Below are 21,259 nucleotides of genomic sequence, written 5' to 3'. Positions count from 1 at the left end.
AGTGGCTGGTCTTTACAGTGGGTTTGATGTGGGTTGGGCAGAGGGCAGATTAGCCAAGTGGAAGGCAGCACTGAGGAAAGCCCTTAGATGAAGGCATAATGCAAGAGAATCGCTGAAAAATCAGAATGATGGAACAAAAAGGACCAATAAATGACAAACTGAGAGAGGAAGGAAGAGAGGGAAGTGGTAATAGGCAATCTTTGGAGAGCTAAAAGCTAATGTCATGGAACTGATCCCAGCATGAATCATCCCTGGGGGAGGCCCAGAGGAGCAGGCAAGAGGATAGCTCATTCTCTCATCTTCCCAGGTGTCCAAAGAAGCTTCAGGAAGACTACAAGGCTACGTTCCCCGAGGTCTCACACATTCTGGTTGTACAGGTGACCCCGGGACGTGGTCTTTCTCAAATACCAGGTACATTTTGTCCTTCCTCCACATTGGCGACAGCACAGTGATCATTTCACCTGATTCTTGAGTGCTGCTGACCTTCTGTCTACAGGGATGCAGGGCTTGGCCCTGCTGGCCTCTCTGAAGCCGTGGTCCACCAGCTACTCATCCCCATGACTGACAACCCTGTGGACCCTACAAACCGGAAGGCAGGCAGAGAAAAAGAAAAATATTTAAAGACTCCAGTTTACTATCTTTTTAGTGCATGGTGGATTTCTCTCCCAGCAACTGAAGACGTGAGCATGGGCATTCCCCTCCTTGTACACTGTTTGGCTGGCAGGCACCCCAGGGGCAACAAGCTGGAGGGCCTCTGTGCGCATAGGACAGCCCAGAGTAGGTCTGGCTGGGGCAAAATCCTCACGAACTCTCATTCCTCAGGATTTAGGGCTTCCTACTTTTAAGTTGCCATGGCTTTTAAAAGACAGGAAAACACTGCAAAACTAAGGGCTATTAACATACAACTATTTAAAATTGAATATTTAAAACGAACATATCTTAGATTACTGCCAAGTAAGCTGTTCCAAACATATTTGGAGCCAACAGATTTGCACACACAAAGAGCCTATAAAAGAATGCAAAAAGTTCATAAGCTTCAACTCAGCCCAACAAAGTGCGTGCACACCTCCTGGCATGGAACAGGTCAACTGTGAAGGCAGCTTGTGCTTCATAAGACAGACAAATGGCATTCCAGGTGCCCCCAGCCCAGCTCAGCGGCCAAGTGGGGATGAAAGGTGACACCCGTCTCACAGGATGGCTGTGAAATTTAAACCAGATAATGTCGGAAAAACACACGGCAATCACTGGAAGCTATTCTACTGTTTATGGATTACAGCATTAATGTAATATTCATTAGTGATTAAAGCAGCAAGTGTTCATTCAAGGCTTTATTGATTAACGTCTAAAAAGCCACATAGATTTCTGAGATACAGGCAGTGTGAGTCCAAGGCTGCTGGGGCGTGGCAGGGGCAGGATCAGGCCTCAGAGGTAAGGGAGGCTTGGGTCAGATATCCAGTGTGGCACTTGTCTGCCTCCTTCCCCCAGGCTGCTAGCAGGGGAGGCCTGGGGGCCCTCAGAAAGGCCAGATCTTTCTACAATAGCTTGTCTAATCTAAACGAAGGGCTTTTATGAAAAAGTGTTCTGGAGTAAAACAAAAGCTCTTCTTAGAAAAGGAACCACAAAGTTACAAGTGCTAAACAATGCCCAGCCCCCAAGAGAAAAGGCGACCCGATTTCTCTCTCTCAAAGCACAAGGAGCTCTCCAAAGATTATAAGCAAGATCCCTAGGCATCTACACCACCATCCACCAGACAGCAGTTTCCAGGGAATGGCTTACTCCTCCACACTTTCTTTGAAAGCCCCCAAAACAATGAAAACGGAGAGAGAGACTAGAAAGAGAAATATATTCCACTTTCAACAAATCAGGAAGCCAGACACTAGCAGAGAGCACAAATCCCTGGGTGGACCGGACCAATGGAATCAGGAATGGACAGAGCAAGCCAGAGCCCCGCTCCTGACCCCTGAAGAGATACAGACCTTGAGATGGCTGCTTGCAAAGGATCACATAGACATGGGAGCAGAGCCACTGAGTAGACCGTGGCCTGTGGACTTGGTCTCATACACAGAGAGAAACAGGCAGCAAATACAGGATAGAAGCACAAAGACCTGCTAGGAGCAACGCCCAATTTATACATGAAGATCTGGGGAATGCAGCCCTCCGGCTGGGCAAAGGAAATGTATTCGGAGAGAGTGTATTACAGACCACAACCTTGAAATGAAGTGCACCCCCATCCTATTCTTCAACAAAGAACTGACTAAAGTCACCAAGTAACTAGCTCTGGAATCAGGCACAGAAATAGGGTGGGGGAGGAGGGTAAGCACGTGCAGACCCAGAGGAAAGCCTCATAAGGAAATAGGAGAAGAGCTTTTTTAGTCTCTGTAAGCTTCCTATTATTACTGCAACAAATCACAACAAACCTAGTGGCTTAAAACAAGAGAAATGTATCATCCTACAGTTCTAGAGGTTACACCTCTGAAATGGGTCTTACTGGGCTAAAACCAAAGTATTGCAGGATGGTGTTCCTTCTGGAGGCTCCAGGGGGAATGTGCCCCTGCCTTTTACAGTTTCTAGGGGCTGCTCTCGTTCCTCGGCCGGTGGTCCCCTTCCAGGAACCGCATCCCCCGACCTCTGCTTCCAGCATCAGGTCTGCTCTGACTTTGCCCCTCCTGCCTCCCTTGGGGTTACATCAGGCCCACAATGGATAATTCAGGCCAATCTCCCCATCTCAAGATTCTTAACTTAATTACATCTGCAAAGTCTCCTTTTCCATATAAAATAACATATTCCCAGGTTCTGGGGATTGGGACATGAACGTCTTCGGGAGTCATGATTCCAGCCACCGCAGGAAGCCCCTTTTTCCTTGCCATGTCCAGTGTGGAGGCCACACACATGCATTGGCTCATGGCTTCCTGCTGCCAACAACATCAGTACCAGTCTTTCTCGTGCTGATGCCTCTCTGGTCCTCCCTCTTCCACTTTCATGGACCCTCTGATTACACTGGGTCCACTCAGGATAACCCAGGATAATCCCTCTATTCGAGGTCAGCTGGTTAGCAACCTTCACTCCATATTCAATTTTACTTTTTTCAATTCCAATTCTCCCAACATATTCACAGGTTCTGGACATCGGGATACTGATATCTTTGAGGGGCCTTTATTCTGCCTACCACACTCTCCTAAAAAGATTTTTAAAAATCAAAGAAGAGATTATAAACCAACAGAAGGAGAAGAAGAGCTTGGGAAAGAAAGGGAGAAAGAGAAAATAAATGGGCTAGGGATGATGACCACATTATAAGCCATTAAAAAATAGAATAAACACAATCAACCAAACAAAGACACAAGCAAATGAAATGGCAAAGGATGTGAAATATCAAGTTTATCAAAGAGATGACAGATATAAGACCCAGAAGAAATGCTACATAGATAAAGTGACTTGTCTCTGTCAGATGATAGGGTATATTGTGTTCGGTTTAAAAGAAAGTGACACAGAAGATGAGCATACAGAAACAGCCTGGAGAAGTTACTGAATCAAAAGAATCATACGAACATCCAGGTAGAAGACAGGCTGAGCTCAAATACCTTCACAATCATGCTCAATGCTAAAAGACAAAAATATTTCTATAAAGTTTTAAAGGAAAGAGTGCGACTCAAGAGTTTTATACTCAGGCAAGAGATATTTTGAAGCTTGCAAAAATTCTCCACTGGGAGTCATGAGCCACTTGAGAGGAGAGCAGGGGATCATGACCAAAAAACTCTATCATGAACTGCAACAACTGAAATAGGAATTGAAAGAAAAGCCTTGAGAATTCCTCTAAAATTACAGATAAAGGACCAGTACTGTGTGATCCTGGAATCCATCTAAATGTAGCACGAAGACCACGTAACTGTGGAAAATGAGGTTACCTACGAGAGGGCAAATAGTATGTTTCTAGACCATGTAAGCAATGGTGACATAAACAACAAGACAGCAGGAATGGGAGGGTGGGGGAAAGAAGGGTGGGCATGCACTTTAGTCATCTTTCAAAGCAGAACTAAACTGATATCACTCAAGGCAGCTGGCAAACATATTTCATAGTTTCCTCCTAACTTTACAGGGATTGAATGGAGACTATAGCTTCTCCCCAGTCAATCCTTCCTCCTGAGCACCTGCCTAACCCACATGGCAGGGAGTGGACAGAGGGACACTACTTCCTGCCCATGGGCCCGCCCTACTGCAGGAACTGCCACCTGGGAGGGGCCGGCCACTACGTACTCTGGGACTATGGTTACCACGGGCTGGCCCACCCAGCCCAGGGAAGAAACATGCTGGGAACTCCAAGATAGAAGACACTAAGCTTAAATTCAGCAAATCCTTCATTATTAAATTAAATAAAATTTAAATGAGTGCATTTTATTTTATTTATTTATTTTTTAACATCTTTATTGGAGTATAATTGCTTTACAATGGCGTGTTAGTTTCTGCTTTATAACAAAATGAATCAGTTATACATATACATATGTCCCCATATCTCTTCCCTCTTGCATCTCCCTCCCTCCCACCCTCCCTATCCCACCCCTCTAGGTGGTCACAAAGCACCAAGCTGACCTCCCTGTGCTATGCGGCTCCTTCCCGCTAGCTAGCTATTTTACGTTTGATAGTGTATATATGTCCATGCCACTCTCTCACTTTGTCCCAGCTTACCCTTCCCCCTCCCCGTATCCTCAAGTCCATTCTCTAGTAGGTCTGTGTCTTTATTCCTGTCTTGCCCCTAGGTTCTTCATGACTTTTTTTTGTTTGTTTGTTTTAGATTCCATATATATGTGTTAGCATACGGTATTTGTTTTTCTCTTTCTGACTTACTTCACTCTGTATGACAGACTCTAGGTCCATCCACCTCACTACAAATAACTCAATTTCGTTTCTTTTTATGGCTGAGTAATATTCCAGCTCAATATCAAAAAAACAAACATCCCAATCCAAAAATGGGCAGAAGACCTAAATTGACATTTCTCCAAAGAAGATACACAGATTGCCAACAAACACATGAAAGAATGCTCAACATCATTAATCATTAGAGAAATGCAAATCAAAACTACAATGAGATATCATCTCACACTGGTCAGAATGGCCATCATCAAAAAATCTAGAAACAATAAATGCTGGAGAGGGTGTGGAGAAAAGGGAACCCTCTTGCACTGTTGGTGGGAATGTAAATTGATTCAGCCACTATGGAGAACAGTATGAAGCTTCCTTAAAGAACTAAAAATAGAACTACCATACGACCCAGCAATCCCACTACTGGGCATATACCCTGAGAAAACCATAATTCAAAAAGAGTCATGTATCAAAATGTTCACTGCAGCTCTATTTACAATAGCCAGGACATGGAAGCAACCTAAGTGTCCATCGACAGATGAATGGATAAAGAAGATGCGGCACATATATACAATGGAGTACATTTTATTTAAATAGCACATACGACAATCTAAAAAATGTAATAATCTTCAACATGATTAAGTGAGAATAAAGGAAACTGGAGAACAATGGACACTGTATGCTCCTATGTGTTTAAACATGAAAAAAGAAAAGATACATCCTTGGGCATCCACAGAATATTTCTAGAAAGGTACACAGGAGCAATTAACAGCAGGGCCTCTTGAGAGAGGGACTGGGTCTGGCGTAAGAAAATGACTCACATTTTACTATATACTCTTGTTTTACTTGAATTCTGTTAGCCTGTGCACATACTGGCCATCTCATTTTTTAAGAAAATTGAATAAGCAAAGGAGAAAGGGCAAAAACTAGTATGCCCCTATTTCTATGGAGTAATACCTGCCCTCCCACCTTTCTGTAGGGCTGGGGACAGGATGTGGCAAGTTCTGTATTAGTTTTGTCTTTCTAGATTTCAGTATTTCTTATGGAATGTGTTTTACAAAAAGTATCCCCAAAACAAATGGTTTATGCTCAAAACACCAAGAGCAAAGTGCAGACAAACAGGTTCTCCTACCTCCCCTCCCCCTCCCCCAACACATCAATTACACTCATCAATAGTCTATTAAAAAATGAACATCGATGACACACACTGGACAAAGGTTTGAAGTATCCTCCGGTTTGCTCCCTAAAAAGGAAAATGCACAGTGAATTCCGATGAAAGTCCAAAGGGTCCAGACGGCCCTCTCCTGCTCCAGGCTGTTCTGTATCCCAGAACATCCCACAAACTCAGGAAGATGGTGCTGGCGCGACTCGCTCTGGAGCTCTCAGAGGGTCTCCAGGGTCTCTGTTTCCAGGGTGACCTCTCTCTGATCTCAACACAAGCACCTGTCCACCAGCCTCTGTGGTCCTCACAACAACCCCGTGAATGGAATGAGGCTCTCCCTCATTCCAGACGTGGGAATGGAGGCTCAGGGCAGTGAGACACCTCCCCAAGGTCCCCAGCGATGGGGCAGGTCTCTTCCCAACCCTGCTGAAAAGGAATGAACACCCAGTGGGTTAGGGCTCCATCCTGAGGGGAGAGGAGCCTGGAGAGAAGCTGCAGAGAGCCAACAGGTACCCCTGGACCTGCTGTCACCTGCAGGGACGCAGAGGCTGGGAGACAACTGGACCCAGCCAGGGACTCACAGCAGGAGGCAGCACCATGGAAACAGAACACAGTGTGTCTGGCCCCAAAGCACAGCCTCTCCCACACCCATGCCCCCAGGGGGCCCAGGGATGGCGGTGTCCCACCCCCCACTGGCCTGGGCACTCAGGGGCTCCTCTGCAGGCACTTGGGTGCCTACAACCTCCCCTGTGGACTCTCTGGAAAGCAGAACATGTTGGGGATGCAGGACCCCATGGGAGTGGCTGGCCAGAGCAAGTGCAAGGCCAGCAGGTGGTCAGAGAAGGGGCCTGACCTGGACCCGCTCCACTCAGTGCCCTGAATGTGGGGGTCCATCCAGCAGACACTCATGCGCTAACCTGGGCCAAGTGCCTGGAAACACCCTGGGGAGGATATGGCACAGCCCCAGGGAATGGGCACGCAGCCTCAGGCCTGCTGGGTCCCTCTGAAAAGTCCCACAGCCTGACCATGGTTAAGCCCTGCCTGCATACAGCCCATGAGTCTAGTTCTAGCCTCCTGGGCTAGCAGCGAACGTCTGGGGGCCATTCTCCTCTGTGAACCACTGGGAACCACCTAACAGCTTCATGCAAATTCTACATGTCTCCAAAAGACTTAGGCTCTTTCTACATTTCCTTCAGGTTTTTATTCTTGCTTCTGAAAAGTAACTACAATAACAACAACAAAAACCTCAAAACAGTTTCTTACATTTGTATAGTCTTAATTTACAAAGTACAGCCTCATACCTAGATGAAGAAACCCAGCCTGGACTTGTGAAGGGCTCTGCCTCCCTGGAGAATGTGCCTGGGCCGTGGAGGCCCCCACCCCACCTGTCCACTATGGAGGAAGCGTGGCTCCTGCCTGGCTGTGCTCCGTCGACATGATGCCTCACATGTGGACTCCCCTCCAGCCTGGTAGCTGCCCAGAGATCATGCAGCGCCCCAGTTTTCCTTATGTCACTCAGGCTCAGCCTGGGCCAGCACCCGGGACCCTCGGGGAAGATCTGTTGCTGGGGCGACCAAACGTCCATGTAAGAGGTGCTTTCTCATGCCTTTGCCCACTGGTCCATGAATACCACCAGGAATTCGGGGCAAAATGTCACTGCCCGTCTCTTGGGCAACACAACGAACTGATGGGAAGAACATGAGGAACCTGGTCTTCCGTGCTGCAGGCTTGGCAGCTCTGTGAATTTAGACAGGTTGTTCCATCACGCTGGGGAGTGGATGGCCAACACGACCTCCTGCTCGGAAAATGTCTCTGCTTCTCTCTTCCTCCCTGTTAGGAAGAGTGTGACAGGAAGAAAACACACTTTGGGGTTGGGGAAGAGGGGTCTGGGTCTCCAGACTGCTCCAAACACACCCTCAAGCACTAGACTCTCCCTCTCTCTGGTGCCCTGGGCATCGCCTTACCGAGAGGGTAAACAATGATTGCAAGCCTGTTCTCAGTAATGTCCACCCTCACCTCCCTCTAGGGACCCACACCTGGCCTCATCCAGAGCTTGGTGGGGTGGGGAGGGGAAGGACCACAGACCTTCCATTCTCATAAAGGGCTGTTCTGCCAAGGCAGCAGTGTTGAATCGTGAACCCCCACTTTTATCATCACGTGTACAGTGGTTCGGTTCCTTCTTGGGCAACTTTTGCAGCAGAGAGAACACCGAGAGGGGACATTGACAGAGAAGGTTAATTAATTACTTAAAAGAAAAAAATTTCCTAGCAGTACTTTACCCAGAAAGGATCGTTTTCCCACTCAATACCTGTCCATCATGGCATCATGGTTCTGCTCTGTTAGGCGAAGTCGGGTAGATCTTATCCTCTTGCCAAACTGAAATAACAGGGAGGCAGGTGGGAAGGGATCTTGCTCAGGGGTGAGGTCTGAGGGGTCCAGCAGCCCCCTGAGGACTCTCCAGAGCAGGGCGACGAGCCCAGGAGAGAGGCGTGGCAGGGAGCAGGAGGGCAGTGCTGGTCAGGGGGCCAGAGTGGGCCGCACTGTTGTCAGGGTGCGGAGGGAGGCCTAGAGGAAGCATTAGCCCCAGGGGTCCCAGGCCCCGGCTAAGCATGGATGATGCAGACTGCTTCTTTCTTCAAGGCCCCTCCGCAACCCCAGACGAGGAAAGGGGAGGTGGGGAGGAGGGTTTTTAAAAATCCGGAATACAGTCATTTGCCTTATCAAATAGATGTAGCTAATATTCCCTAAGACTGCATACAGTGTCTGCGACACATATACGGAGAAGGTGAAACTACACCTCCCCAGAGAACGGACACTCTGTGGTGTGTCACATCACGGTGAATCGGTAAATAATGCAGGCTTTTTTTATTCTGCACGCTGCCAAACTGGGGGCTCAAGTCTGAAAATGTGTCAGATCTGACATGAGCCACATTCTCAACTATAACACTTTTGAACTCATGGGAGCTAAACAATTCTAGAAAGAATAATTAAATTTCTAATTTTAATTCCCACAGGAGTAGGAACTGCATTTCACAAACACGTGTGGAGAGCCTGTTCTGAACACGGGGCCACAGCACAGCCTTCTCCTCGCAGCCTCATGGTCAGAAGGAGGGATGCTGACCACACAATCCATTTCTAATTATAAATCCTTCTTAAAATGCTCTGTATTCTCCTCAGCTTGAAAAATGGATACAAATATTTTTAAGAGACGCCTAATTTCCCCTAGCTGTTCTCTCCCAGCAATGAGTGGGGCTTTCTTTCCCCTGATTAGTCAGCACTTGGAGAGAAGGAGGGAATTACTGGGCACAGAATCATGGACTTGAATGAGACATCAGAGGTCAGGCAGCTACCTGTCTCCACCTCACCTGTGAAACAGAGGACTAGAAAGGTGCCCAAGGTGGGGGCCTGGGCCAGAGGCTGGGAGTCTCCCCCAGCAGGCCCAGCCCGGCCTTCAGCCCGCAGGGGCCACACACACATACTCCTCCATGGCCACGGCCACGTTTCCCGCCTGGACCTCTGGTCACCCCACGGACTAGTACAGGCAGACTTCCTGTCATTGCACTTTGCTTCACTGCGCTTCGCAGATGCTGCATTTTTTACAACCTGAAGGTTTGTGGCAACCCTGCAGATACCTGTCAGATAATGGTTAGCATTTTTTAGCCACAAAGTATTTTTAAATTAAGGTATATGTATTTTGTAGACATAATGCTATTGCACACTTAATAGACTACAGGATGGTGTAAACATAACTTCTATATGCACTGGGAAACCAAAAAAATTCATGTGACTCGCTTCATTGTGGTGTCTGCAACCTCCACAGTAGCTCCTAATTTAAATGCAGCAACACAGCATCTTCTAACAAACCGCTAACATGAAGCAGTGGAATTTCTTGCCTGTATCACACCTCCCGAGCCCCAGAAGCCTTATGCGTCGAGCCCTATGTGATAATGCATTTCTGAACACAGTGCCCTCCAGACTGTTCATGGGGTAAGTGAACTTGGGTGGAAGAAACCTTAGGAAACGCTGTCAGCCTCGGCCAGTGAGGGCAGATGACCCCGGGGAGATGGAGGCTGACTGCACACGGCAGGCCTGACAACCGGAGTCCTCCAGCCACTTCCAACTAGGGGGCCCTTAGGGCCCAGTTCACAGCACCTCAGACCAGACAGACTGTACAAACGGAATAATCAAGAGACGTGGATACGAAGTGCAACCCATCCCTGCAAGTCCAGGGCACAGGCTCCCAAGAGATCCAGTGCAGCCTTTCAATTTGCCTACCGATAACTGTGCAGACACGGTATCATGTGAAACAGTCAGCCACAGAGCTTTCACGTGACCTAATAAGTGACGGGGCTTGCAAAAGAGCCACTTCCTCCCGTGGGGCCTGCGTCGTCCCTCAGGAGGCACAGAGACTTCTCTGCCCTGCACCACATTTAACACCGATGACAAGGGATGCTCCTTGGTCTCACCGCCCAGAGACCTGCTCCAAGCACGGCAGCAGGCCCTGCCAGGGGGTTCGCTCAGGGTGGGGAGAGTGGTGCGGACACCAGGCCGGCCAACACCTCCCCCAAGGGTAAATGCCAAGACCGCCCATGCTGGCGGGGCCTCAGGCCATGGTCACTGACCCTCACTGACATGGGACTGGCAGGACCCCACCTTTGGAATCCTTTTCTCTTTCCTCTCCTTCACCCCCTAGTTTTCCATTTGAAAGACTAATCTTTCATCAACTCTAAGAGTAAGAAAGTGTGTTCTGTAATGATCCATCCAATGAGCCCTGGGGGGCCTGCTATTCACATGCCCAGCAGCACCCAAGAGGTAGGAGATGCAGCCCAATTCTCAGGAGGTCTGGCGTCTATTCTGACTTGGAGGAACTTCCTTTAGCCTGTTTTAGCAGAACTGGCTGACAATTCCAGATAAACAACAAGAATCACTAGGCCAAAGAAGGCCCTCCATCTTTCTTACCCATGCCTCCTTCCTCAACAAAAAAAAGTTAAAGCAAGTTCACTGAAGCTAGGACTTGAATCTAGTGCAAACTGTAAATCCATCAATTGAGAAAACTAAGGGAGAGAAACGGGCTCGTGGTAAGTGAGGTGGGCACACTCTGCCTCCAGTTCCTTTTATTGGAACGACTGATCTCTTTAGAATTGAGGGACTCACTGCACCCTCTCTCACCTGCTCCTCCCCGCAAACCTACGCGAAGCCAGAGCAGAGATTCTCCTCTTGGGAGGCCACCTGGGACTGCACCCAGGGTCACACAGCTGTTCACCCTGTCCAAGTTGGCTGGCAACTCATCCATTTTTTTTTTCTGCTCAGGGATGATTCTTTCAAGAGACAGCATGATATTATTTAAAAGACTGGTAAAACACACTCCAATGAATACATTTTAAAAAGAAAAAGTGTGCAACTAGAGATTATCATACTAAGTGAAGTAAGTCAGAAAGAGAAAGACAAATACCATATGATTATCCCTTATACATGGAATCTAAGATATGACACAAATGAACCTATCTATGAAACAGAAATGGAATCACGTACATAGAGAACAGGCTGGTGGTTGCCAAGGGGGAGGGTTGGGGGAGGGATGGAGTGGGAGGTTGGGTTAGCAGATGCAAACTATTATATATAGAATGGATAAACAACAAGGTTCTACTGTATAGCACACGGAACTATATTCAATATCCTATGATAAACCATAATGGAAAAGAATATTAAAAAAAGAATGTGTATATATATACATATATATGTATAATTGAATCACTTTGCTGTACAGCAGTAATTAACACATTGTAAATCAACTATACTTCAATTTAAAAAAATAAAAAGTGAACAATACATACCTTGTTCAACAATTTTTTTTAAAGGCATGAAAAACTACACATGCAAATGTGTTGCCCCATATTTCAATAATACACACATTCTCCAAGCTTCAAATAATCATTACAGTAACTGTGGGGAAATGGAATGGAATGTGGTCTTTGGACACCCAATATGAATAGGTACTGACTCAGTCTTGGGACGTGGGGTGGGCTTCGGGGCAGGAGGCACATCACATCCTAGGACACAGTCCATCGTGTGGTCTCTTCCACAGTCCAGACATGCCAGGGCAGCTCCAAGCTTCCTATAATATCCAGGGGAGGGGGACTTCCCTGGTGGTCCAGTGGATAAGACTCTGTGCTCCCAATGCAGGGGGCCCGGGTTCGATCCCTGGTTGGGGATCCTGCAGGCATGCCGCAAATAAGAGTCCATATGCCGCAACTAAGAAGACCACATGCCACAACTAAAAAAGAGCCTGCATGCCACAACACGGATCCTGCGTGCCACAACTAAGACCCGGCACACCATAAATAAATAAATAAATAAATATTTAAAAAAATATCCAGGGGAGCCCCATGTCATAGACAATTCTAAAATGGAACCACAGAGATAATCTGGGTAAATCATGGGTGTGTCAGCCCCAGGGGCAGCAAAGCTGGAGTCTTCACAGCGGTAGCAAGGCTCAAGGTGGCAGGGGCAGCACCAGGACATCCACTCCTAAACTCACCTCAGTAACTGAGAAACTGAATCTCACAGAGGGATGGGTTGGTGGTCTGTTCACACCCATCCCTAGCATCATGTGAAACTCTGCTGATCTAATAAAACAATTGAATGAAACACCGAGCAGAAAAGAAAATGAATTTCTGCGGTCTCCTTTTAAATTTCCTAAAAGTTAATACTGCATCTTATGCATGCATATTCACTCAGACATCAAATATCCATCACACTTATAAGGAAAACTATGGAAGAATAAACTAAGTTCAAACAGAAAATAGTTCCTTGCAAGGAGAAACTCAAAATCTTTCAAACCCAGAAAATGAGTTTACTTTAGACTTATCTACTTAAAGCAAGAGAGGTGTATTTAAAACTTGCATTAGCATGAATGTACATTTGACTTCTCAGAACGTGAGATGGTGGATAGCAGAAATCTAATAGCAAGCACTAGGGGTCTGTGGGATCCGGCAATTTTACTAGATAAGGCCTTGGAGACATGGGAGGTTAACTTTCTCCTTTTCTCACGAGTGGCCTAGAGCATGACAGGGCCATGCCTCATCCAGGGTGGCCGGCTGTGGCCGATGCAGGAGGAAATGCAGGGTCTACTCCCTCTTAATCCCAGTCTTTACCAGAGCCCTCCCTCCCACCACGAGATACTGTGTGTAAACCAGCCAGCTAAACACACCTCGACAACATGGGCAGGTAATATAGCAGCATTAGCCTCTCTCTCATTTTCAGAATTTGAAAGACTTGTTTTCAACCCATATACCCATTTTGTTACTATGAATGGTAAGGAACTCCATCCCCAAAGAGTAGAAAAGGCAGTTCCTTCCTGGCCTGCTTTGTCACATCTGTCACATCTGTGTCTTGGTCTGACACACAGACTGCTTGGGGGATGCAGCAGTCTGCCAAGGGCAAACGAAACTCTGCTTCCAAGTTTCAAGGGTAAAATATTTTCAAATTAGATGTACCATAAAAAGGAACCAGCATGTTTTGCTTCCTTTCAAATGCCTATGGATCTCAGGATTCCCCCTGAGTAGGATATTCTGTGCTCCTCCTCAGGGATGGACAGATTCCAAAAGGATCAGGTATCACCTGTCTTTTAATTGAGTGGCACTTCCCCTGTAGCCATTTAAAGTGCTCCAAGAGAGGCACAAAGCTGGAAAACAATTTCCATTTGCCCCTTTGAAATCAATAGTTCGATTTACACGCATTTTCAACAGAATAAGAAGTATAAAGAAATATCCGGTCATAGCATTTGGACAGTTGTCTAGTAGAAGACTTATTCCCTTCAAGGTGTGATCTCTCCCTTCAGCATCTGGGCTCCACAAGGAACCTGGGGAGGACACCATAACTAGACCCCTTGACGGTCATCCAAGCCCTGGGACACACACACCTCCCCCTCACCTTGGCAAGACAACCCTCCCCGCAGGAGCTCGCCTCTCTAGACTCACTAGGAACTTTCTGATGAATAACATGGCACACACTTAAAATCAGATTAAGCACATTTAAGTGAAAAGCACAGTTGCCTCTTTTCTCCCGTTTTCATTTTCTTCAGGTAAAGACACACAGAGGGATTAAACATTTGCTTTTCTCCATCAGAGAAACCCTGAGGCCAATAACCCTAGCAAGGCAGGCAAATAAACCCCCTGGGAGGTGCCACTGACAGAGTCCCCGGGGTTTAAGTCAGTAGCTGTGAAACCCAAAAGAAAGCATTATTGGGGGATGGTGGGCATTTCCACTGGCTATCCTGGCTGGCACCATCACGCCCTCACCAGGACCAAGATGTAGGCAGGAGTTCCATGAGGCCAAGTCGCTCCTCCCCAAGCCAACACTCTCCCTTCTGTGGTCTGAGGAGGCATTGAATCCTCCGACTACGACCAACCATCACTCTCCAAAGACATGGAGCCATTAAAGCAATCTCTGTGCCCCACGGAGGGAGATCCATTCTGGAAGCCACAACCTCTGGCTATTCAAAGCATGTGCTTCCTTCAGTGTCCATTCATTGGGGGATGGGCACACGGAGACGCGGGGCACACACGCACACACCCGCAGTTTGGGGATCCTTCATCCTTTCCCAAGGTGGCTCAGGTAGAGGACGGCCAAGATGCATTTAGCACGCCCCCTGCTGGCCCCTCGGGAGCTGACTCAGCCTTTATTCTCTGGGCCTAAGACAGGAATTAAATGACCTTAACACCCAAAGGGAACAAGAAGAAAAGCCAAGGCAATTTCGGCTTCCCAGAATCAGAAAATGTGATGTTCTAACCATAAAAAGGGGATGAAGAGTCTTTAAAGTAAGGGTTTTTGAAATGTTTTAGGAAATCAGTGGTTACTATCTCAAGATTTAGTGAGAACACTTGAATTTGTATTTTCACGAGTACTACAGTGAGTTAAATCAAAAACACTATAATGAATACTTTCACAGGTCTACAAGTGAAAAGGATATGTGGCCAGAATTCATAGCTTAGAGCCTTAAAAACCAATTTTCATAGGATTGACGCTAATTCAATTACAGAAAAAATCTCGGCAATGACTTAAGAGGTCAAGTAGCAACTGTTATGCAGCAGGGGCAAAGTCGCCGAAAAGAGGAAAAGATGCACATTTGGAGACAATTCTACTACAAGCCTTCCTGTCTCATGCAGCCTTGCCACTGTGAATAAATCTGGCACCTTCAGGAGGTGACAGGCCATGCACATACGGCTGCTTCAGAGGGACATGCCCCTCCCCTTCTCCACAACGGGAGAACAGACAGTTCAGCTTTCTGGTGACTTTCGTGCTGGCCTCCACCAGGGCTGAGAGCCTCCACGCAGGACTCAGGCTGAGACCCACACAAGGCAAGACTCCATAATGCAATGGTTTCCATCTACTGCCACCCTGAATGCCAAGGCCTAAGGTGAAGCCCTGTTTCCCCGTTTTCTTCCCACCAATCCAGGGTTTTTGAAAGCTTATCTTCCTGACCAGACTCAAACTTTTGCATGGCCTGTGGTATTAAATTCCTTACAGACCCAATATGACCACACTAATAATTTAAGCCATGCTTCTTTGAACCAATGAGGAAGAGTCATTAATTATTAAAAACACGAATGTCAATACTTTTGTCCCTTACTGAATATCCTTTTGATATGATAGGCTTAAGTAGATATACAGACTGTCTTGGGAATTTGCTTACTTCTGTTCTCATCACAGTCAGTACTAATGGAATACTCACACACACAATAAGGCTGGCACGCTGCTCGAATTTAGGGGGAGAAATTTCCCCATAACTTTGTGTGCCATACAGGTAGGTCCCAGCCTCTGCACTCTCAACCCTCTTCAGATGTTAAGCTGGCCTTCAACCTGATGGGCCGCACAGCTGCTACAGTAAGGAAAGGAAAGGCAGGGAGGGCCCCAGAGAAGCTGTCACCCCTTTCTCCAGGGCAAGCTGCTCCCAGGCCCATCCTAGTTGGGGGGGAGGGGGTCAGAGAGAGGAGGTGATGGATAGGAAGCAGACCCGCAGATTTTCCTGAAGCAATCAAGGCCCTTGAAGATCTAGGCCACGCTGTCTACCTTTTCCTGAACACATCATCTGCCACCTCGAATATAATGTCTTTTAAAATTTTTCATCTCATGGCTCACTTTCAATCATAAAGATAAAGCCAGGCAATAACCACGTAAGTGTCATGCATGACTTTCCCCTGGATCCTTGTGATGTGGATGAAGTGATTCCCAGATCCGTGGGGATCTAACAAGTTTCCCTCCAGGCACTCTCGAATCTATTCATTCTCAAGCCAAGAAATAAAAATAAAAACCGTTTTCACCTGTGTAAGGCTGGCGAGTTCACAGAGCAGAGGGAAATCTATTTTGTGGCAGAGTCTCAAAAGACTGCAAGAGCTGCACGGGAGGAGGGTGCACTTGGGTGGTTGTGTCCAATGAAGGAAAGTTTTTGTTAATGATGACATCACTGACATCTCCCGAATTTAAAGGAGCACTTAGAGCACAGCAGATGCGATCTCCCCCCTTCCAGTGAGAAGATACCAGGGAAGGCCTCCGGGTTCACAGCCAAATTGCATTAACGGTTCGCCCGCTGTCCAGACAAACCCAGTGGAACGAGCGAGCAGCGTACCGGGCCGCGGTGGCCCACACAGCCGGGGCACCCGGCCGGCGGCCTCACGAGCTGCTGCCGGGCCGTGGCCGGGCGTCCGCTGGCGCCCCGGGACTCCGGCGCGCTCACACGGACCGAGGGGCCGGTGTCCCCGCGCCCGTCATCACGTTCCAGTGCATATGGCTCAGGGGCCCGGAGGAGACACCGTCAGCGACCCAGCGAGAGCGCCGCGCCCTGCCCCGAGACCCGCGCCGGGCCGGAGCCGGTGGCCGCGGCGCCCGCGGGGTCCAGAGACGAGCCCGCAATGCAGACGCGCCGGCGAGCCCCGCGCCGAGCCCGCGACCCCCGCGCCCTCGCGGCCCGGTACAGGGGCTGCCCGGCCTCTGCGCCCACCTGCTCCGCCGCAAAGCCGCGGAGGCATCCGGCGCCGCGCTGGGACTGACCGCGCACCTACCGGGACCGCGGCCCCGGCCCCACCGCCGCCGGCAGCACCGCGGCCAGCGCCGTCTCACCTGCCGCGCCGTGCCGCTCCGCTCGGCCAGCCCGCAGCGCCTCAGTCACCGCTACCCGACTTCCATTTTCTCTCGCTTTAAGGAAAATCGGATCAGCTGTTTCTCGCGCTCCGGCTCCGCGGCCCCCTCCCCAGCTGCCGCTCGCGGTCCGGGGGCCTCTCCACCCCCGCCTCCTCCCGCGCTCCGCTCCGCCCCTCGCGCCCCTCCGCTCCGCCCGCGGCCGCGCGCGCCCCCTGACGTCACCGGCCGCAGCCGCGCCCCGCCCCCTTCCCGCGTGGACGTGCACGCACCCCGCCCCCGCCCTGCCGGCCGGCTCCGAGCGCGCGTGCTCGCGGCCACCACTCGAGCAGAGAGCCGGACTCCGGGGAGAGCGCGGGGCACCCCTCGCTCGCGTACCCGCGCCCGCGGTAGCTCTTCCAGGTGCCCCTTGGCACCTGCCTCCGGGACTGCAGGAGACGCTGCTTAAATAACCTTCCTTTGCCCGTCTGCCTGCCTCGCACTGTCTGCGCCCACCTTCATCATTTCTTGCTTTCTGCTCACGCTTTCTTCCTCAGCATCCCAAACTTTCTCCCACCCATCCTGTCTCGGCTCCATTCCCGAGACCTGCTTCGGGGCCAGTGCATCACATCTAATCTGAAGCTGCTCCCTTTGCCTCTTAAACCGGTTCTCTGACCTTTCCCCATTTCTTGCCTTCCTCTTAAAAGTATTTTCACACCACAACTTCGGACGGCTCCTCTCTCTGATGCCAAGGCCGGCCCACTGCCTTCTGCCCACTCTCACATCACCTTCTCGGTGTAACCACGCCCCCCCTTACAAATAATGTTATATTACAAGTTACTAATGCCATCCTCATGCATTTCTTGACAATCGTTGTTTCACTCTTAGTTTAGGACTTCTTGCTTGGTTTTTAACATTATGCACACATATCTGTAAATTACTAAATATATCATTTTTAGTAATTTATTTGACTTCTTAAATTAATATACAGTAAAATTGACTTTTTATTTTTTTGGATATACAGCCCTGTGAGTTTTAAAACACCAGTTTGGATGCGTGTAACCACTAGCACAATTAGGATACATCATCCCAAGAACTCCCTCTTGTTGCCCTTTTATAGCCACACCCTCTCCAAACCCTAATATGTTCTGACATATGGCAACCACTGATATATTCTCCATTGCTGTAGTTTTGTCTTTTCGAGAATGTTATACACATAGAATTATGCAATATGCAGCATTTTGAAACTGACTTTATTCATTCACCATTATGCCTTTGAGATTCCCCCATGTTTATCGATAGTTCTTTTTATTATTGGATGCTATCCCATTATTTGTACCGCGTTTTGTTTATTCATCCATTGAAGGTTTCCTCTTTGGGCAGTTGTGAATAGGTGTTCTATAAGCAGTTGCATGCAGAGCTTTGTATGGACAAGTTTTCAAATCAGGTGAGTAAACACCTTGGAGTACCAATGCTAGGTCTTTTGGTAAACTTGTTTATCGTTATAGGAACCCTAAAAACAGTTTTCCAGAGTGTTTACACATTTTCATAACCACCAGCAATGTATGAGAGTCCCACTTCCCTGAATCCTTGCCAGCACTTGGTATTTGCTGTATATTAGGTATTCTCATAGGTGTGGAGAGATTTAATTGTTGCTTTAATTTTCAGTTCCCTAATGGAAAATAATGTGGGGCATCGTTTCACTTGCTTATTTGCTACCTGGTTATCTTCTTTGGTGACATGTTTGTTCACATCTTTTGCCCATTTTTAAATTGATTCTTTTCTTATTATTGAGTTTTAAGAGTTCTTTGTATATTTTGGATAGAAGTACTTTATATGATATATTTTGCAAATATTTACTGTCAGTGTGAGGCTTGTCTTTTCTTTCTCATGTCAGTGTCTTTTGCAGAGCAGAAGTTTTTAACTTTAATAAGGTCTAACTTGGCATTTGTTTTTCTTTTAGAGATCATACATTTGGTATTATATCTAAATGTATCACCAAACTGTAGGTCACATAGATTTAAGTCTATGTTTTCTTCTTGAAGTTTTATAGTTTTACATTTTACATTTAGGTCCATGATCCGTCTTTATTTAATGTTGGTGTAAGATCTGTGTGTGTCAATTTTCTTTTTTTTTTTGCATGTGAATGTTCAGTTGTTCCAGCATCATTTGTTGAAAAAAAATCATTTCCCTGTTGAATTGCCTTTGCTCCTTTGTCAAAGATCAGTTGACTATATTTGTGTTGGTCTGTTCTATTGCACTGATCCATGTATCCTTTCTTTGACCAATAATGTCACACTGTGTTGATTACTATAGCTTTGTAGTAAGTCTTGAAGTTTAGTAGTGTCGTTCTTCTGACTTTTTTTTTTAGTATCATGTTTGCTATTCTGGTTCTTCTGCCTTTTCATATAAACTTTAGAATCAATTTGTAGGTAGCTACAAAATAGCTTGTTTGGATTTTGATTGGGATTCCACTGAATCTGTAGATCAAGTTTGGAAAAATTGACATGTTAACAATATTGAGTCATCCAGTCCATGAATATGAAATAACTATTTATTTAGATCTTCTTTGAATTTTTCAGCAATGTTTTATAGTTTTCTGTATAAAAGTCCCACACATATTTTGTTAGAGTTACTTTTAAGTATTTTATTTTATGGAGCTATTGTAAATGATATTGTTTTTTAGTTTCTAATTTCAGTAGTTCATTGCTGGAATATAGGAAAGCAGTTGGCTTTTGTATATTAACCTTATATCTTGCAACCTTGCTGTACTTGCTTCAGGAATGTTTTTGAGCATTCTTTGGAATTTTCTACCAGAATATTGTCACTTACTAATAGAGACAGTTTTATTTCTTCCCTTCCTATCTGTATATGTTTTCTTATCTTACTGAACTAGCTAGGACTTCCAGTATTATGTGGACTAGGAGTGATAAAAGAGGACATGCTTACCTTGTTCCTGATTTTAGGAGGAAGCATCCAATTTCTCACCATTAAGTATGATGTTAGCTGTAGGATTTGCTTCATATTCTTTTTCTAAAAATTAATTAATTGATTGATTGATCGATTGATTTTTGGCTGCATTGGGTCTTCGTTGCTGCATGCAGGCTTTCTCTAGTTGCGGCGAGCAGGGGCTACTCATCGTTGTGGTGCATGGGCTTCTCATTGCAGTGGCTTCTCTTGTTGCAGAACACAGGCTCTAGGAGCTCGGGCTTCAACAGTTGTGGCGTGCAGGCTCTCGAGCACAGGCTCAGTAGTTGTGGCGCACAGGCTTAGTTGCTCTGTGGCATGTGGGACCTTCCCGGACCAGGGCTCGAACCTGTGTCCCTTGCATTGGCAGGCGGATTCTTAACCACTGCGCCACCAGGGAAGCCCCGCATTCTTTATTAAATTGAGAAAGTTTCTCTCTATTCCTAGTTTACCGAGGGTTTTTTAAAATGAATGGGTGTGAATTTTGTCAGATGCTTTTTCTGCATCTAATGATAGGATTGTGTGATTTTTTTTCTTCAGCCTGTTGATGTGATGGATTACTTGTCTTACTTTAGAACGTTGAGCATCCTTGCCTACCTGGGATAAATCCCACCTGGTCGTGGTTTATATTTGCTTTTATACATGGTTGGATTCAGTCTTCTTGTTTTGATATTGGGGTAATGCTGGCTTCATAGAACGAGTTTATTTTTATTGATATAGGCCTGTTTACCTATTTGTTACCTGTTTGTTCTTGCATACTTTTTGATAGTTGTGTCTTTCAAAGAATTGATCCATTTCTTCTAAATATTCAAATTTGTAAGTATAGGGTTGTTTATTGTAATTCTTTATTTTTTTTCATTTTCATGAAGTCGGGAGGAATTAACCTTCTTTCATTTCTGATATTGATAAACTGTGTCCAATATCTTGTTTCTTAGTTAGGTTGGGACAGTTTTATAAATTTTAGTGATCTTTTCAAAGAATCAACTTTAGGTTTTGTTAATTTTCTCTGTTTTTCTGTTTTTAATTTCATTTATTTCTTCTCTCATTTTTATTATTTCTTTTTTTTTCTTTTTCCTGCTTGCTTTAGGCTTAAATTGTTCTTCTCTCTCTAGTATACTAAGGTATACTAGAGCTTGTTGATTTTTTTTCTTTCTTCTTTTC

The 21,259-nt window shown here is 46.6% G+C and overlaps 1 protein-coding gene across 1 annotated transcript in view; it reads right to left on the bottom strand.

Annotated features, from left to right (window-relative positions):
• The window catches only part of LOC132360361 (OTU domain-containing protein 7A-like), a 381,868-nt gene extending 364,584 nt beyond the window's left edge, over positions 1–17,284 (bottom strand). The window contains exon 1 of the mRNA XM_059915424.1: positions 17,135–17,284. The gene's annotated coding sequence lies outside the window, so the exon portion shown is untranslated. The remainder of the gene's footprint in view (positions 1–17,134) is intronic.
• Between the last annotated feature and the right edge of the window lie 3,975 nt (positions 17,285–21,259).

Source organism: Balaenoptera ricei, chromosome 2 (assembly GCF_028023285.1).
Source record: "Balaenoptera ricei isolate mBalRic1 chromosome 2, mBalRic1.hap2, whole genome shotgun sequence".
Taxonomy (NCBI): Eukaryota; Metazoa; Chordata; class Mammalia; order Artiodactyla; family Balaenopteridae; genus Balaenoptera; species Balaenoptera ricei.
This window is presented reverse-complemented; position numbering and strand designations above follow the sequence as displayed.